The following is an 18,528-nucleotide window of genomic DNA, read 5'->3' as shown; positions in this document are numbered from 1 at the left end:
AAAGGAATAGAGTCCTAGAACCAACCGATTTCTACTGACCAGACGTTCTGGTGGCAACAACCAGATGCTACCACCTAGAGTCTGGTCGACAACAAAGAGGTCCAAATCCCCTCAAGTCGTGATCGGACGTGTCCGGTTACCCTTGACCGGACGCTAGCCAGAGTCTGATTGATCCTGTGTTCATCTTCTTCGCTTGATCGGACGTAGGGACACCATCTGATCGGACGTAGGAAAGGTACTATTTCAGCGTCTAGTCACTCCTGTGCAGCAACGGTTCACCTCATATGAACTGACAGAGACAAGTTTTTATGGGCACTAGGAACATGTAAAACATTGTTGAGATGTACTAGATCATGTGAAGGGGTATGAACATTGTTGAGATGTAGATCATACATGATCCGCTTGCCGTGTGTACTTCTTGTCACGAAACGTACCGCACCGCACTCGCACAGTCGCACCGCACCGCACCGCACGCTCGAACAAAACGAGCCAGACCTGCCGTGCCTCCCCAACCCATCCGTCTCTGGTACATCGGCGAGCGGCGACCGCCGGCACGAGCTCGCGCCACCAAACCTGATCGCGCTTCCCCCGTCTCAACTCCTAACCTCCCTATTTTGGCCTCAACTCCAGTCCCCACCTCCTGCCTCCTGGTCGGCGAACACCCCCAATTTCGCTGCTTTTCCTCGGTTGCGTCTCCTTTGGTGTGGTCTGCGTAGGGCATGGCGGCCTGAGTACCGGGCAGGACACGGATGAAGGAGCGGAAGCCGGCAGCCTCCTCCCCCGCGCTGGTCCGGATCCTCGCCGTCTGCGCGTCCCAGGTGCCGCCTCCTCTCTCGGGGAACCCTCCCTGCTGTATATGTGGTTTATTAGCGACGACTCGTGATTCGTTCTGTTCGGTGCTCCACCCAGGTGATGCGTGGAGTGCTAGTACGACTAATCTACTGGGGCTTATGGAGTGCCGACTAGTCGGTGCGGGCATGGATCGATTGACCCTTGTGATTTGTGGCTATCCGTTCGTTGCTCGTGCGGTCCGGTATTCCGGGGGTAGTAGATTTGCGGAGTTGCGTGGCTTTGGGGTCTAGATGTTTGCTAGTTGTTCTTCGCCATAATAGTAGTTTCCCTGTCATTCCTCTTCGGTGTCAGTTGATCATCGAATTGCCCTTCAGTTCTGATGCCGGAATCCAGTGCCAATCTAAGCACGGCTGAGAGTAGGTGCAGGCAAAATTCTCGTTCAGATATTTCTTATTGCAGTGGCCAATGGCCAGGTGTCTTATCTTGGGAATACAGCCTTATTTGTTATACATATGTGCAATGTTAACCAATGAAGTGGCTCAATCTGAAAAATGTGAATACTAGGAAAACATTCTAACTGACAAATGTCAGTTATTTACAGGCTGGCTTTGAAGCATGTTACACTTCCCTGTTTGAGTGACAGCATACAGAAAATTTGTCACCTATGGTTGCATGCTTTTTATGAAGAATACATGTTTCCGAAAAATCTAGTGCCACCTTGACTGGTCTTTGCTCTACTTATGTTGTGCTTGTTCTTGTTCGCTATCTACTGTAGGCAAAAGATTATGGGAGATGCATAGCAGCAAAGGTTCCTGAGATTGAACATAATATGTGTTCTAAGGAGTTTCTAGCACTCAGAGCATGCATGCAGACTGGGGTAATTTCCTGTGCCATTAAACAAATATATATAGGCTGAAATTCAACCATAAAGTTAGGTGCATATACTTGTGTGTCCAATTTGTATGTAAGGGACCATTATCCTTGGCACTGGACTGCCTTGAATCCTAAATTAATCTCCTGTTGCCTATGCTCTTTAGAAACGAAGGTATATACTTAAGAACACCATTACTGTTGAGGTTTGGTTCACTTGTACGAATTGTTATCACTGTGACAGAGAAGTGTCTTGGCTTGGAGATATTGCTTCATTAGGAATTTATCCAATTACATCTTAGTGGTATAATAAAACAATTTATACACCAAGGCCAAATGGTCTTTAGTCTATATAGACCATATCTCATGTTCTCTAATCTGTCGCCTTTATCCTTCAGTGTTGTGGTCCATTGGTTAGTACCTTTCTTAAAGATGAAACATGTGTATTTATGTTATTCTTTGGAATGTCTGAAATATGAATTGTTTTATCATCTACTTGTCTTTAAATTATCAACTTTGTAATTGTGCTTTCTCTTGTCTTGAAAGGTTAAGAACAAGGTTTGAGACTCCATATTTATAGGAAGTTTGATACTAATCTCTTTTGGTAATCACTGTGGATTTCAGGTGAGAATCGGAGTCCTTACTTTTAAACCAAAAGAAAATACTTGGTATTGTGGTGCTTTGTTATCATTTTTAATGTTAAAAACTGTACCATGCTGATTGCAGATCCCTTTCTATTTTCAGTCATCTTAACCTCATTTGCTTGGCTAAACAATCAGCAGAGCCTAAGCACGCAAGACACAAGAAATGTTGGGCAATCAGATACAAGGGGGCTTGGGCACACATGGGGCACTGTCTCATGCTTATGTTCAGCATCCTCCTCTGCGATGTGACATACCAGACATTCGGGGTCTGTTCTATGATGATGCAAATAAGTTTCTTATAGCTCCAACTGCTGATCGGGTATATGAGCATTTAATCAGCTGATGATTTTCTATTTGTTTCGAGAAATATGGTTATTACTAAAGTTAACCTGTCTAATTACTGCAGATATTGTACTGGAAAACAACTCTACCTACTCCATCTGGACCTCCAAACTCTGATCCAGTTAATGAAGGACCTGTCTTGTCAGTTCGATATTCGCTGGATCATAAAGCCATTGGGATTCAACGATCCAGACATGAAATTGAGTTTAGAAATAGGGAAACAGGGCAGACTTGTAGCAAAAAGTGCAGAGCTGATTCAGAAACTATACTTGGCTTTTTCTGGACAGATTGCCCAACATGTGATGTTATACTTGTAAAAACAAGGTATGTGCAACTTGTTACAGCTACAACTTCAGGAACAGAAATTGTCTAAAAATTAAATTAATCCCATTGCCATATAGAAGGATGTAACTATAAGCTGTTTATCAGTTAGACTAATAAGCCATTCTATTATTTGTGTTCAAAATATTATCAACTTTTACCGTAAAAATATATCATCAGCTTAAGTGTAATATAATGTCAAGTTCTTTCATAATTTAGTTCTATGTTAAAAGGAGGCAAGCATATTCTTAAGCTATTTATGCAAATAAGTTTTTGTTGCAGCGGTCTTGATCTTCTTGCCTATGAGCCTCAGTCCCATGCTTTTCACTTGGTGGAATCAAAGAAATTCAATGTGAGCTGGTATCTTTACACACACGAAAGTAGGCTGATTCTTCTTGCTTCTGGAATGCAATGCACGATGTTTACTGGCTATCAGGTAATGGCACCGCTTGAGACAAAATCATTGAAACTCCAAGTAAAGACATCATTTTTCCCTGTTCTGGGACAAAACCTGTCTCATGCTCGCTGATGCTGTGGTTGTCCTGCCTATAAGGCAAATCCCCAGTTGAGAATTTTTCAACTTCTATGTGAACAGATGGATCTGTTTTTTCAGCTTGCCATTTTTCTTTCGGAGTAAATTTATATTGATTACTCCCTCTGTCCATGTATAGTAGGCACGACTCAAAAAACACCAAGACCAAGGAGCTGGTCAATTATCGCGTGTTTCTAGGAGACTCTTCAGTTTCACCTTAAAATAACTGCAGCCCACCACTTCTCCATCACGCGCCGTTCTGGAGAGCACTCGGTTTGCACGCGCATGCAGATTTCCCCCTCCGTGGACTAACGTCTAGTGCTAAACAGCCAGCTGCATGTGCGAGAGCCGTAGAGTCCGAGCATAAATGCTGCATGCGGCCATGCACAGAGCCGCATTGTATTTGAGGACAAAAAAAAAAAAAAAACGGTTATGCCTACTATACATGGACGGAGGGCAGTATTTGTAGAGTATAGAACAAAGAACATCTTATAGATTGAAGGAAGCTTACGAGTCACTGCTAACAATTTTGCTGTGGCTTGTACTCCCTCTGTTCCAAATTACAAGACGTTTTGGCCTTTCTAGATATATTGCTTTTACTATGCATCTAGACAATAGTGTATATCTAAGTGCATAGCAAATGATACGTATCTAGAAAAGCCAAAACGTCTTGTAGCTTGGAATGGAGGGAGTATGTTCTAGGTAAAATATAGGTGAAAGCAAATGCATATATGTGAATAATGTTGTAGATCTTGTCCCAAATTCATGAGAGGCACGTTGACTCAATATGCTATTTGCCCACTGTCCCTATTTTTTGAACTCAATCTTGTGCTGAGTTTTTTGTGCATACAAAACTTTGAACCTGTCAAACATTTCGTACAACAATCATATTTGCAGGTGTGACTTGTTTTTCTTGCTTTTCTTTTGAGTCCTGACATTTTTTTCAGATTGAATACATAATTGCAGCAAGAGTATTTCTCGAGTTACCTTTATTTAAGTATTTAAGATCTGAACAGAAACTTTGTTTTTGTTTTAGTTGTGTGCTGAGGTTTTAAACTTTCCTTCCTTTCAGTTTTCTGCTGGTGGGATTGTCAAAATACCAAAGTTTGAGATGATGATGTCTAAAAGTGAAGCAAACAACAAGCCTGTTCTAGCTGCAGATTATGTTCACATTGTAACAGTGTATGCTCTCTCACTCCTGCTCATCTCTTTTGGAGCAACATTTACACTGACTTTTTCTCAAACTTGACAGCTATGGTAGGATTTATTGCTTGCAGCTTGACAGAGTTAGTATGTCATTGAATCTATATCGCTTTTATCGTGATGCTGTTGTACAGCAGGTTTGAACTACAAGTTAATTTTCCCTTCTTCCTTTTTTACAAGCTATGCTTGTCTCCTAACTCGTAACTTTAATTCCAGTGTACTCTGCCAACCTACTCAAGTCAGAATTGCAGTTAGTGCCGTTGACAACATAATTATGGTTCACCAAATAGATGCAAAAGTAGTCATACTTTACGATGTGTCCCTGGATTCTTATGCCCCAGTTTCTGCACCACTTCCACTGCTAGTGAGAGGGCTGCCCATCAATAGTAGACAAGTATCTCAGACTGCAGATAGCCAGTCTAGTGCTTATGGTGGAACCATCTATGGAGAATGTTGGAACTTTCTCATTCCAGACCTCATCTGCGATGCTGAGAATGGACTCTTATGGAAGCTCCATTTAGACCTGGAGGTAAGAAGTTGCTGATGGTCAATCTTTTGTATCACTCCTTTTTCATTGTGAATACATTTTTGCTCTAACATGCTTATCTTGAATTACAGGCTATTGCTGCTAGTAGCTCTGATGCTCCTTCAATTTTGGAATTCCTTCAGAGACGAAAGTCTGACACAAGCATGGTAATTTTATTTTACTACTTTGCAGATAAGCAAATTTGGTGTTCAATTTCGCCAACTATCACCATTATGGTACCAATTCCTGTTAATTGTTATGAATCAGGTTAAGACTCTATGCCTTGCTATAGTTCGGACAATCATTCTGGAAAGGAGGTCAGTTCCCACAGTTGCTAAGGCAATGGATGTTGTTCTTGATTCCTACACGCGTTTGATGAAAATGGGAGGGGCTTTTCCTGGGGTTAGGCGAACACATGAGCAAAATCAGCAGTCAGGTAGTCAGCCTAATGAGGGCTCCAATGTGGTTTCTCAGGAACCTAGTCCTGGAACAACAGTTAGTCCTGCTGTGAACCCAGACCAGGCAAGTGGGGCTGTGAATATATCTGAACAGTCAAATTCAGGAGTTGAGCATGCAATAGAGAGGGGATTACTAAATATAAATATATCTTCTGATTCTGCGGACAATACATCTGATGCTGTCGACAAAAGACAGCAAGCTGTAGGTGAAGCTAGCCGACCATTGTCTTCAGGCACATTGACTCAACATGGACAACATGCTGGAACCGTGGCAATTTCTCCAATTGAGATGTTCCAGTCTGTCTTTACACTTGTTGAAGATGAAATGATGGGTGATCCTGCATATCTTATTGCTGTCATCATGGAGTTTCTACGGAGGTATTTTTTGTTGATTTAATATCTTAAATTGTTGAGGATTGCCAATATTCCAGTTCATGGTACATTTTCTGTTTATTGAACACTTTGTTTTCTGCACATATTTACTGTTTATTTAGCATGCTGGGGTGTGCTGGTAGCAAAGAACAATGAATCTGGCCATATCACTGCCACAATTGGCATGTTGCTTCCATGCAATGACCATTCACTCCATTTTATGAGGCCAACATGATGACAATGGTGTTTCCTGTGAAATCATCTTACATCATCCATTTTTCTCTTTTATGGTGTATGCTTTGTTTTTTGTGTAGTGGATGTTGTCTATCTGCTCTCAGGACAAAACAGGATGGTCACAAAAGGTACTATGTTGTCTTATTTGCAGTGTCTCAAAGGCTGGGCTCAAGGCTCCTCACAACCTATATGTGATGATGGCAACACTACTAGCTCGTAGCAACCGTTATGCAGAAATAGCATTGTTTGTGTCAAACAAGGTCAGTTTATTGTTCTTACGCAATGTTTAATGACGATTATGTTGTTCGCTAGGTACATTTTATCAACCGTTATGCTAAAATAGCATTGTTCGCTATGTTGCGTGTTTTGGATTGTGAGTGGTTCTGAAGCACTAACGTAGCACTTAGCTTGTGCCTTGTAGTTTTCCTAATGGTTCCAACCATTGTTAGAGTTACTTCGCATGTACATTAGACTAGAGCAGTGTGTCAACTTGTCTTCTAATCCTCGCCCCCCCCCCCCCCCCCCCCCACACACACACACACAAATAACAGGTACATTTATCTGGCCTCTTTTCTTATCTTATCCAATTTCCCTTCCTTTTTCTTATAGTTATACATACAATTATGTATGTATTATATGACCAACTTTCTATGGGTCACATAGACACCCCAATAAGCAGTAGAAGTAGAAATGAGACGGAGAAAAGAGGATCTTGAATAAAAAGGATCCCATATTTTAATTTAGGAAAAAGAGCGTTTGCTTGGTTTTTATTTTATTAGGTTACTATCAATATACGCTTTTTGGGGTCTAAAGATGAGAGCAAATCCATAAAAAAAGGAGTCGGCAAATGGAGTGAGAATGAGGTGGATTCTTTCCGATTATTCATTGAGCATACACAAACAAAGTTGGAACTAGAAAATGCGTGTTTTCTGATTGGGCCCTCTGGAATTGAATGTGGTCAATCACATTTTGCTAAGTTGAATTATTAGGCTATTGCTTTAAGCTTTATACTTGTACGTACTACCACTATTAATATTAAACAAAAGTTGTGGTTCATATTCCGGTTGACTTGTGATGTTGATGTTGTTTATCATATAAAACACTCCGAAACATGCTGTCTTCATTTTGGCTACCGACCACTTCCTGCAGATTCTTGAGCCATGTAAAGAACTGGCAATGCAACTCATGGAGCTGGGTCTACAGCACCCGGCAACAAGGAAGCTGGGCATGGACATGCTGAGGGAGCGAGGCCTGCATCACGACTACGTGACTGCGATGCTGCAAGATGGGTACTACTTGGAGGCCTTGCGCTATGCCAGAAAATACAAGGTCCTTGGCTTTGCTTTGATTTGCTCTTTTCCCCCTTCACCTTGCAAATAGTACGTTTTGTTGCACCTGGTCATTGACACTGACGCGAGGATTGGCCCAGGTGATCACCGTGCAGCCTGCCCTGTTCCTTGAGAAAGCCGTGGCGAAGAACAGCGCCCACAACCTGGCTGCAGTGCTGAGCTTCTTCTGCGAGTTCACTCCGAGCTTCAAGACCACATCGGACTTCGGCAGATACCGGCATATCCTGTCTGAAATGGTTTGAGCAGCTTTGTGTAGTGCAATCCTGTTGCACCGAAATGACTTAGCACGTTCCCTGTAGCAAGCAACGTCGCCTCGGAGGATATTTTTATTTAATTCTTTTGGTCACTCTTGCAGAAATAAAAACATAAGTAGTAGCACTGTTGTAAATAAAATACGTTTATACCGAGGAAAGAAGTCTGGTTTTTTATTTTCGAAGCAATACGTCAAACTTTATTCATTTAGGATTGTTACATCATTGATTACAAGATCTAAAATAAAGTAAGGGGGCTCATCGACGCAAATACAATTATGCCTGTGTTGCCGAGCTGCTCTTGCTAAATTATGGGTCACCTGGTTTGCCTCCCTACTTCAATGCTCAATAGATATCTTGAAAGCCACTTTATATAGGCCCCGTTTGGTAGGGCTTCACTTCACTAGTGAAGTCATTTTTTTTTTTTTTTTTTGCTTTAGCTCCACGAACAGTTTTATCGGTGGAGCTGAAGCGGTTTTGGTAAACCGTTTGGTAAAATAGCTTTCCTGTGAGAGCATGTTTTTAGGGGCCTGGAGGAGGAGCCGGGAGAAGCTACTTTTTTTTGCTTCATCCCACCCCAAATTACTGTGAGAGTATGTTTTTAGGGGCTTCATAAGTGAAGCTATTTTACTTTACCCCGTTTGATAGAAAACGGCTCCTAAAGCCGGTGGAGAAGCCCTGCCAAATGGGGCCATAGTATTACAATCATCATATATTACAGTTGCTGAGTTCATCATCATATATTGCAGCTGCCGAGTTCGCTGAAAAGCCTCCTTCCTTCATAATTTGTACCACCTCTATACAATCGGATTGGATGATCAATCGGTTGCACCCTATGTGTTGTGCTAGCATCAAACCCTCCTTAAGCGCATAAGCCTCCGCCATTGGTGCATCGACAAGATGTGGTACAAAGCTGTGAGTTGCTGCTAGCACACCTCCAGAACTATCACTTATAATTGAACCAACACTTCGGCAGCCCCCATCTTCTTCAAACGTTGCATCAATATTCACCATAACTTTACCCTCAGGAGGCTTCTTTCATCCTTGCCTTAATCTTGAAGTTTTCTTCATTGCCAATTTATAATTATTTGTCAGTGCCGCAATAGCCATGGCAGACCTCGAAGGTTGCTGGACGGTCTCTCCATGAACCACTTGCTGTCGCTCCCACCAAATGTACCAGCTGGCAGTGAGAACCAGCTCCACGAAACCCACCTCAAGAGTATGAACTTGATCATCTCTTGTAATGATTTCCTCAAGGTGGGTTTAATATCTTCTCCCAAATACCCAGAAGGTATTTAGAAGGCGTTGAATCTTCTCCCAAATACCCAGCGAACACCAACTTATTAAACCCACCTTCGATCAGTATTCAGAAGGTGTTGAATCTTCTCCCAAATACCCAGCGAACACCAAACTTCCTTCACTTGGTCACATGTGAAAATCATATGTTTAATATCTTCAGCTCCGTTCTGACATACTGGGCAACCTCCTGTGTCTCCAATATGCGGATTTGCAAAGAAGTCTGGTTTAAATAGCTAAGCTGACCGCTTCGTGTTCTCGCTCGCCGACTGTGCAGCTAGAGCTAGCCATCTCGTCACTGGATGCTAATCCTAGCCAACGACCGCTTTGGTCTTGGTCTGGAACTCGAGCGCAGGCTGATACTTGAGGCTGACGCTGCGCTGAAATCCGGCAGCCGACGCCGGTTGTTGACGACGAAGCTGGACTCCGCGGCGGCCTTGGTGAAGGCTAGGTCTACAAATGACCGGGTACTCTATTGTAGCTGCTGAGTTGCTGGCGGAGCAAAACGACCACCAGGCCCAAGACTGGAAGCGGAGCTACAGCGAGAAAGTGGACGAACTCCAGCAGGTACAATCTGAAGTTGATTCCATAATGGCCAAAGCAGAGCAGATACGTCGTGATGCTGACAAGAATCTTGCTCAGGGACTTTCCACGGTGAAAACACAGCAAGAACAGATCCAGGCGCAAGAGGCCAAATTAAAGTCTCTGAAAGAAGCCATAGAGCCGCTCCTAGATATGATTCCCGAAGTCGAGGGAGGTGGAGAGGCTACGCTTCTGGAGCGCATTAAGTCAGCGCCCACTCGGGTTGGTCAGTATATCACGGAGATGGTTGAATCCATAGTTAAGGGAGTACTCTCCATCATCCAAGTGCATCTCCCCAGTGCGGACATGAGCATGATTCACCGCAAGCCACGAGGGAAGACTGAGGCTGAATTAGCTGCTGACTTGGCTGCTGCAGAGGAAAAGGTTGAGGGAGTAGCCAAAGCATATGCTGGAAAGCTAAAGCTTCTGTAGTGCTAGCCCCTCATTTTGTAATGCCTGTAAGAAACAGTTATATAGTGCAAAAAACACTTAATGAAAGTACAAGTTAGCATAATTGCAATGTACTTCTAGTTTTGTTGTTTTACTCCAATGTATCTGTGCCGAGTAAGTTAAGGATAGGATGGACATATATGACCAGACATTTGACTAGAGCGCATCCGCCGCTAGAAACGGGTCTGTCCAAGTGCTATGATAAGCACTAATAAGGGTGGATGTAATTGACCAGACACATAGGAGCTAGCTTGCTGCCATAAGTGAGTCTATCCGTGTGCGACGATGGGCACTAGAGGTGGGTATACTTGACCAGACGTCTCAAAGAGTAAGGATAGTCTCTGTACGGGTCTACCTGGGTGGATGTGATGACCAGATGTTTTAAAGAACTAGGTTGTTTTAAGTACGAGTCTATCCGGGTGCAACGACAGACACCAAGTGAAGGGACTTTAGTTGACCAAGCGTCTCATCAAGCTTTCGTAGCCAGAAGGACGAGTCAACCCTCTTCCGCTTCCGCATCGGGATTGTTACTAGAATCCTTTTGGTATGTGCACCGTGTGCGAGTCCATCCATCATTACTATGGACCTCGTCACAAAGTAGCATAGAGCTATGTGTCGGGAGCAACAGTCAAAGGCCGCAAAACTGGATAATGACATAGTAGTCGGTATATCCAGTAGCCGGTAGCATAGGTAGTCGGAAGACCACAACGCTAGTACATTGGAGCTTAGTAGTAAGAAGGTGTTGGTATTTCTTAATGCATACAGAAATAATCCGCAAGCACACGGAATAATCGTTGTAACATTTTACCCTAGAAGTATTCGGGGAATCGTATTTCCACGAGGAACGAAGGTGTAAGAGTCTCTTAAGCTAGTTCACCTAATGTAACAAGAAGAAAGATAGCTTCGGGTAGTGAGGTTTTCTAGGAATAGAGATCCTAAGCTAAGATAGCTTTGCCACTATATACTTACTTCGGGCATCGGAGCACACCTGGTCTACTAGGTGACCCCGGCCTATGACTCTATGCCGTACCCGGACGTGGGGGGTTACGAGGGATGGACAGTGTAACAACCCGGATTTTTTCTGGAAACCAAAAATACGAGCTTTCCAAAAATTTTCTTTCAATTGAGTGAAACATGTAATTGTTAGGTCAAACACGAGTCCAACTCGCTAACAAGACGTGGCCTACATGTAGATGGTTTGTAGGTGATTGCCGGAGTTTTCGAGTTGTCCTGTGTTTGAGTCTCGTTTTTGTTGGAGAGCACAAGTCCATAGCAAATCCTTTTGACTCCTTCTGGAATCTCTCATGAATCCTTCTATCTCTCTCTCTCTCTCTCTCTCTCTCTCTCTCAATTCATCTCTTTAGTTTCGAACCCCTTGACCTAATTTCTATAGTCAACCAACTATCTTTATCAACTCAATGCCCGTGAATTGCCAACCCTTGACATGGATCCCACTGCCCCTAGTTGACCTCTAGTGGACCCCACCAGGAGGTGTATAAGTTGGCGACACATGTATACAATATAGGAGCCTTGGTTTATTTAAAAAATAGGAAAGCCAATCTGGCCCAAGCACATGACCAGCCAGCCCAAGATGCGCGACCGGCCCAGCACTCCCATCCCCTTCTTTCTGCACCGGCCCAGCAAGCGGCAGGAGCCCAACCGAGCCCCCCTCTCCTTGCCCAGCCTGGCCTCCTGCCTTCGGCCCACGCGGGTAGCAGCAGCAGCCCAACAACCCTGGCCCGTCTCGCACCCCACAGGCCCATGAGCGTGAGCCTGCTGGCCCAGACCCAAGCTGCCCCAACCCTAAACCCTAGCGAGCAGATGCTCCTAGGCACCGCCATCGCTCGGGTGGCAAGGCACGCGCCCCTGCACCCACGTCCTGACCGCGCCCCTTGGCTCAGGTGCCCGCGATTTGCGCCGCGTGCTCCTCTCCCTGGCACGGACGTCGAGGATGGACGACACCTCAGGAAACCTAGCCGTCCACGCCCTTAAATAGCGCCGCCCCTTCTCCTCCATTTCTCAGCCGCCGCCTTGCTCTGGAGCTCCTCCCAGCCACCGCCGCCCTAGCCTGCACCCTCCTTCACCACGGCCTCGCCCCGAGCCTCGCCACGCCAGAGGCACACCACGGCAGTGCCGCCTCCCTGCTCCGCGTCACGACCAAGCCACTAGCAGGAGCCCGTCCCTGCCTCGTCGGGGCCCCTGACCATGGCGACGCCGACCGCGATCCCCTGCTCCTTCCCCGCATGCGACACGAGCACGTCGACGACCACGTCGTCGACACCGTCGTCATCTGCCTTGCCTGGCCGTCACTGCACCGCACCGACCCGCTCTGCCTCCAGCCACCGGCTTTGGAACACCGCGACGTCGTCCGTGGCCACGTCTCCGCGAGCGCATCCGCGACAACCACCACGAGCCGAGCCTGAGGACCCCGCGACGTCCACGCAGCTACACCACCTCGTCGATGTCCACCTCAAGCCTCTGCTTCGCGCCTCGTCCTCGGCCACGGCCACGCCAAGCCCGACGGTGAGCACTGGACTCCCAAGCCCCCACCTTTGTTCATGCCTTTGTTGCCTGCCTGTGCCGGCCTTCGATGCCGGCTTGACCCCGGAGCATTCCTGGAGTCCACAGCGCCTCACCACGCCGGCAGCCACAACCACCTCGCCTCGAGCCTGCAGAACTGCTGGTGCCATGCCAAGCCACTCCATCGTCCTCTGCTCCAGGCCGGTCTACGCTCGCGAGCCCCCTGGACACACGCACGCACGCACCTACGTACACGGCCAAGGCCCTGCCTTGCCGGGCCGATGGCGCTCGGGAACACAGCCGCCACCATGCCTTGCCACAGCCGTTCTGGCCATCTCCGGCCACCTCGTGTCACGAGGATGCGCCGTCGAGCTTCACCGTGACCCAGCACACCCTGCCACGTCGCTGTCGCCAGTCACCTGGAGCCCCAGCTGCCGTCTTCTAGCCCACCGGAGTACTCGCCACTGCCTCGCGAACCCTTAGCGCCCTATGTCCATGCCTCCGAGCCACCAAGTCACCCGAGGGCGTCAGCTCGCCGTCGGCGGGGGACTCCATCGGGAACAGAGGAGCAAGAGGAAAGGAGGAGCAACAGCGTGGTGCACCAGTTTCACGTGAGCCATAGACCGAGGGAGAAGGAAATGGACCTGGACCACCATGAACCGAGCCTTCGGTCCACTGGACCCTGCCTGACGGTGCACCGTGAGCCACGCTCGTGGACCCGAGCCTAGTAGCAGCCCAGCGCCTCCACACGGACTGCCTAACCAGCCGACACATGTCCGGGCCGGGCCGGCCCAAATCGGCCCATATCCGGCCCTTGACCTGGCCCTCCGGTGCCTACTTGAGCCCGGTCAGTGTTGACCGTTGACCAGTCAATGTTGACTGATGACATGGTCCCACCTGTTAGTGATTGCAAGCGCCTGGCCCAGTCCCATGCTGCCACGTATCGAGCCCTGGATTATCCTTTCCTTTTCTTTTTTAAGAAAAGGATTTAACCTCTCGAAATTCATAGAAAATCCATACGACCTCAGAAAAATGTGAAACTAGTTCCCACATTTTTCTAAAATCGAGCTCTACATGGTGGACTTGTCCCCACTTGTTGTTCGTGCCGCAAAACTCAAGACCGAGATCTGCCTCTCTTTTAGACTTGCAAAGGGCCCCGACTGCCTTGGCCGAATACCCTCGTCGCCAACCCTAGCTGTGTCCTACAGCAGTAGCCACCCTCTGGCCACCTGCTACCACACCCGGCCAGCAATAGCTAGCCCTTGGCCACCTATAGCACGCTGCAGCTAGTCGTAGCCAGCCACAGCTAGCCACAGTAGGCCGTAGCTGGCCGCAGCTGGCCAGAGGTAGCCATAGCCCTCCGGGACAAGTTACAACAACCCTTGGGTCTCCACATCTTTGCCACGAAGTTGAATCCTAGTCAAACGCCATTCCCGACACCGACGAAAGCCCCTTCTTGCTCATTCTTATACTCGTTCGTACACTTACAACACGTGATCTTGATCTATTTATATCTGTCTGTGCCGTGCCCTTGTGCAGGTCTACCCATCCCCCCAGCTATGGAATGTGCTACTCCACAGTCATGTCAAGTTGTTGCGTCTTTCGGTCGTGTTTGGTTCTTATCGCGGTGTTGTTGCCTGTGTGCCGAGCCTTCGAGCCGGCTGAGGGATCGTACCTCGTTCGGACGCTACGATCGTGGGATCCGTCTCGCCATGACCGTGATGCCGAGTGTAACTCGACCCCTTGCTTTTTAGTTGACTTCATAGTACCATGAGTGTTAGCTCCTGTCTTTAGCCCTAGAACATGGTCGTAATGGATTCGATGTCGATACTAACATCGATGCGGATATCACCCACACGCCTTGAGCCCTCTATGACCAAGTCCTGTGGGAGATGACCTGGGAGATAACAATCATGGAATGATGGATGCCAACTCGTTGGTGTAGCTTGTGGCCATGAGTTCGCCTCGCCATGACCATGGAGCTACGCCACTCTTTTGCTTTTACTTGCCTCTTCGTGCTCAAACCCCCGTATGCTTGTACCTTGTATGACCATCATATTTCTTTGATTTCCGCGGTGACAACCGCACAACTATGAATTAGAGAGATGTCTTAGTGCCCGTGCACCTAAGTCGGGTACCCTATGAGTGGTTTGCGCACTTGGTGTTTGTCGCTTCCTTTCGATGCCCTATCTTCTGTCGTGGCGTGTGTGTTGGAAGAAGTAGACCTTGTCCCTTGTTGTTCTTGCTCTGGTTGCACCGTTAGCCCGCTCTGTTCGATTCCGTCTTGCCCATGGCGATTGGATCAAAGACCGGACTATCTCTTTTTAGTAGCGAAGCAATGGCCTATGTCGTACCTTGGACCCATGCGTGTCGACCCGATCAGCCATCTAAAACCATCTTTCCCGAAGATGTGTCTGAGAACATGACATGGATGTGCCTACTAACCCCCGCTTCTTTTGTTTTGCTGAGCAACTCTCTTCTTAGCTCCCGACGTTATTATGTCATGTGGATCGAGAGGACCCATTGCTGTCCAATCTCTTTGCGCTACCGCATTCTACCATAGCGGGCGAGCCGAAGTACGTTGGAGCCAAGTCACAATAGTGTTAATTGTTCTTGTTTGCTACTCGTGTCCAATTGTGACTTGCGGGATAAGGCTATAAGAGCCGAACCCCATCGTTCTTCTTTCTTGGGGCCCGACTTCCAATCCCCGTCAATTCAGTGACACCGGATCGAAAGATCATGAGCCGTGGTGTTTGCTCTGGATAAGCTCTGGCTTAAACCATTTATTGTAAAGCCATACTGGCTTAGCCATGACTTAAGCTTGTGCTCAGCATACCACCACTTGTGTTTCTTTGGCCCGAGGGAATCGGACAACCACCGAGAGGGCTAAGCCATGTATCTTTTATTATCTCATTGGTGTTATTGGATCTTCCTGTGCCTTGTCATCTTTTCAGGGTGTCGAGTGTTCTCTTGCCTTGCGTGACGCTTAGCGGAGTAGCTGGCGATCGGACCAAGAGAACGTGGACGATGACAAGGACTGCGGAATGGAGTCGACGCAGGAGGAGGTGACCCCGCTAATGGAACACCAACAAATGGAGAATTGTGCCACTACTACCTCTACATCACAGGTGTCATGGCAGCACCCTCTTTTGGAGAATCCTATTAGACATTGCATAATATCTAGAACTGCTAGCGCATTATAATTATTCCCTTGCTAGTGCTTTGATGCATGCTACTACCTAAGCCATTATTACCCTAATGCAACCCACTCTACCATGTCACCCTGCTTTGCGCATTCGCTCACTTATATATGCTTACTTGCCTGCTTGCTTGCATATTATACCACTATACTTACTTTTAACTCCACTTCGCATTATATCTAGGATGTGATGCTGGCGGTGAACCCCTAGGAATGGTTTGGCTATGGGTGCTGGACTTGGTGGTGTGTGAGCGTGCTGCGTGTGTCTTGGGTGCATGGAGAGTGAGGGTTGTGTCGACCGAGCTGGTTGTGTCGACCGAGCTGGAATAACGATGAGCCTGGGGCAAGTCTTGCCATGTGGTGCTACCTTGGCACTTGGATATGGAATACCTGTGGCAGGTAAATGGTAATTGGTGGTGGCCTTGGGTGTGAACCTGTGATGGGAGGAGCCCAGGGTGGAGGTGCTGTGGTGGCACATAAAATGGAAACCCTGATGAAGATATTCTGGCTTGGTCAATCCCTAAGGACATACTAGTACTCAGATTCACCGGGAATCCCTTACATCCCACTCGCCCTATATGGTGCGGGATGATCGGACTACTTGGTAGAGTGATGCCACTACTGCTAGGCGAATGTGTGCAAGGAGGTACGAGGCGCACGATTTTTCCCCACACCCTTCTGAGACTTCAGGAGGCCTTGTGGACCCGACTCTTGACATTCGGAGAGCCCCGGCTCTGTCTATGACTCACAGTATCATCCATCCCAGACTAGACTTGGGATGTTCTAGGGCTAAGAGGTAGGGTGGCATCGTTCTAGGCTAGCAAGCGACTGGAATTCTGCCTAGGAGATACATGGCTCCGAGGATGGCTAATCTTGTGGGTATGTGAAACCTCTGCAGAGTGTTTGGTTGATCGATCGATACATATGCCGACTTGTCGGCTATGGACCTTTCCTGGGTTTTGCTTAAACTAGATAGGAGATGAGTCCTTCTTTCCTCCCTCCAGGGTTGGGGTATTTTCTGGTCATGAGCCTTGGGGGCTGCGGGCCATTGAGATAAGGCCGAGAGGGAGTTGGCCTATTGACCTGAGTGTGTGAGATGAGATGTGGTGTGGTGGTGTGGAGATGGTTTGGGATGGATGGTTGGTGGATGGATATGGATGGTGTGGTGGTGAATGTGTTAAAAATTAGATATTATTATTATATTACTAATGTTATTTACTTCTCATGCGCTAAGGATGCAAACCACAGCCAAATATTAGGATCGCCTAGATCCCTTGTTTATCTTTTCCACTAAAGCTCATCGGTGCTGACCATGGCCTGCACACATCTGGCGGTGTGCAGATTTCCTACTTCTCAGAGATGCTATCTTTAGAAGGATTAGAAGGTCTCGTGCCTACGCTCAAGTTTGGTTCGGAGATGGAATCTACGCTGCACACGCCAACTCTGATGATGCCCGTGAAGGAGGAGCCTTCACTTGATAGACTTCCGCTAGATTAACTCTGTAATAGGTGTGTTCCTTAGTGATGTAATACCTTTTATCTTGTAATCTTATGATATATGACAGTGATATCGACTGATATATGATAATATGATGGAATCAACTATCGGTTTCATCATATTATAATTCGTTCTGTGGATTTTCCCTTTGTGGAAAATTTGAGGATGTTTCAGACAGGGCTGCCATCACCTACCGCCTACCCCTCAACCATAGAGTGCGAGGCAAATGAAGGTAGCCTCTAGCCTAGACACCACATCTACACTATCGACTACTACTCTAGCATGATCAGGGTTATCTGTCTCTATTAGGGCCCTCTACTAGAGCATCTGCCTCGAAGACGAATGACGAACCCGCAAGTAAATAATGAACAAAACTAACTTAAAGTAGAACTCACCACTGAAGATAAACACGAACCTTATACTCCAAGTAGTATTTGGATCGTAGAGGTACAATTGGAGAGGAGCTGATGATTTTCAGCATTCCTTCCGCTAAGTGTACAAGGGGCCCCAAGTACACAAGAGAAGGTAGCCGACAACTCTGGTACTTCTCCACTCTTACTCACTCCCTACACTAAAAATAGCTAAATACTAAAAATAGGAGTGTAGCTCTTCTTCTTGTCACATTGTTTCTCTCTTGCGTTGATTATATGAGGAGGAGGCATTCCCATCTATATATAGGAGTGGAATCATCGGTTGTAGGGAATATTCCACAGGATCCCGCATGTAACCACCTTGGGAGAGCCACCAAGAGACGCCATGTGGACGGGGGAGGCGGTGCCTGCAACACCTGGGTGCAAAATGCTTGTTAGTATTTCTTAACACATACAAAAATAATCCGCAAGCGCATAGAATTATCGTTGTAGCATTTCACCTGAAAGTATTCAGGGTATTGTATTTCCACGAGAAACGGAGGTGTAAGAGTCTCTTAAGCTAATTCACCTAATGATAACAAGAAGAAAGATAGCTTGGGTAGTGAGGTTTTCTAGGGATAGAGATCCTAAGCTAAGATAGCTTTGCCACTATATACTTACTTTGGGCACCGGAGCACACCTGGTCTGCCAGGTTTCATTCCATCCTACTATGTCTCATA

The 18,528-nt window shown here is 46.8% G+C and overlaps 1 pseudogene; it reads left to right on the top strand.

Annotated features, from left to right (window-relative positions):
* Positions 1-456: 456 nt before the first annotated feature.
* On the top strand, positions 457-8,070 carry LOC136537589 (uncharacterized; annotated as a pseudogene).
* Positions 8,071-18,528: the final 10,458 nt, after the last annotated feature.

The sequence above is a fragment of the Miscanthus floridulus genome, chromosome 1, assembly GCF_019320115.1.
Source record: "Miscanthus floridulus cultivar M001 chromosome 1, ASM1932011v1, whole genome shotgun sequence".
NCBI classification, from domain to species: Eukaryota; Viridiplantae; Streptophyta; class Magnoliopsida; order Poales; family Poaceae; genus Miscanthus; species Miscanthus floridulus.
This window is presented reverse-complemented; position numbering and strand designations above follow the sequence as displayed.